Source organism: Tenrec ecaudatus (assembly GCF_050624435.1).
Source record: "Tenrec ecaudatus isolate mTenEca1 chromosome 2 unlocalized genomic scaffold, mTenEca1.hap1 SUPER_2_unloc_17, whole genome shotgun sequence".
Lineage (NCBI taxonomy): Eukaryota > Metazoa > Chordata > Mammalia > Afrosoricida > Tenrecidae > Tenrec > Tenrec ecaudatus.
This window is the reverse complement of record NW_027457577.1, coordinates 227,170-228,284: the sequence shown is the minus strand read 5'-3', so window position 1 is coordinate 228,284 and position 1,115 is coordinate 227,170.

Sequence of the window (1,115 nt, the reverse complement as noted above, 5' to 3'; positions counted from 1 at the left end):
CTCAAGTTCACTGATACGGTTCTCAGCCTCCTCAAGCCTAGATATAGCTTCTGTGACCTTTTGTGTGGCCTCTGCTACCTCCTCTGTTAGTTTCTGCAGTTCCTTTTGGTGGATAGTATTCATCCCCTCTATTGTGGACTTCATCCCCTCTATTGTGCATTTCATCCCTTCTATCGTTGCATCCTTATTTTGGTTTGCTTCTCTTAGCTCCTGTATTACTGCAAGCAGAGTTCTGAAGATTTCCTTTTGTGGCTGATCTATATCTGTTTCTTCTATGAGTGACGTTAGGTCTGTTAAAGTGCCTCGTTTTTCTGATTTTTTTGTTGGGAGTGATGTGGTCTGTTGATTTTTCCTTGATCCTTTAATAGGCCCCATGCTTCTGGGAGACAGGAGTAACCTTATTGTGTGGAGGCTCAGGCCACTGTGCCGTCTCCTGGGGTGGCTGGGGCGGGCTGCGGCAGGCTTAGGGCTGGCACTGGGGACCCAACAGGGCCCCAGGTGGTGAGAGCTGGCTGGAGCTCACTGACGGCTCCTCAGGGACTGCAAAGCCGAGACTCAGGCTCCACTGCAGGTGGAGTGTTTGATCTGCCCGGGCTGTGAGCGGGCGCGGGGAGGCCCCTTGGATAGCTGCGCAGGCAGCTGCGGGACACTGCAGGGAACAATGGTGTTCGCTCTCCGCCCTTTTGGCGCGAAACCGCAGGGGGTAATGGCGCCGGCAAAGGAGGCTTGGCGCGAAACCGCAGGGGGCAATGGCGCCCTTCCTCTGCTCAGGCTCAGAGTCGCGGCCGCCGGGGTCCCCGCAGCACCCTGGGGAGGGCACCTAATCTTGTGCCTTGCGCAGGGGGGGGGGCCCTTGGTGGGCAGACTCAGCAGCGCGGGGCGCGGCGCTCCGCGGAAGCTCAGGGTCCGGGACAGGCGCGGGTTGGGCTATGGCTCCTGTTGGCGGGAAGTGCTCAGCGCAGGGTCCCCGCCAGGAGTGGAGCTGGCGCTAGGCTGCCAGGGGCTGGCGGGGGCGGGCGGGGGTGGGAGGCCAGCACACGGAGGGCAGGTGGAGAGGTCCGCGGCAGCGGTGCGGGTGGATGGTCCCCCGTGGGGGTCGCCAGACAACCCGCGGG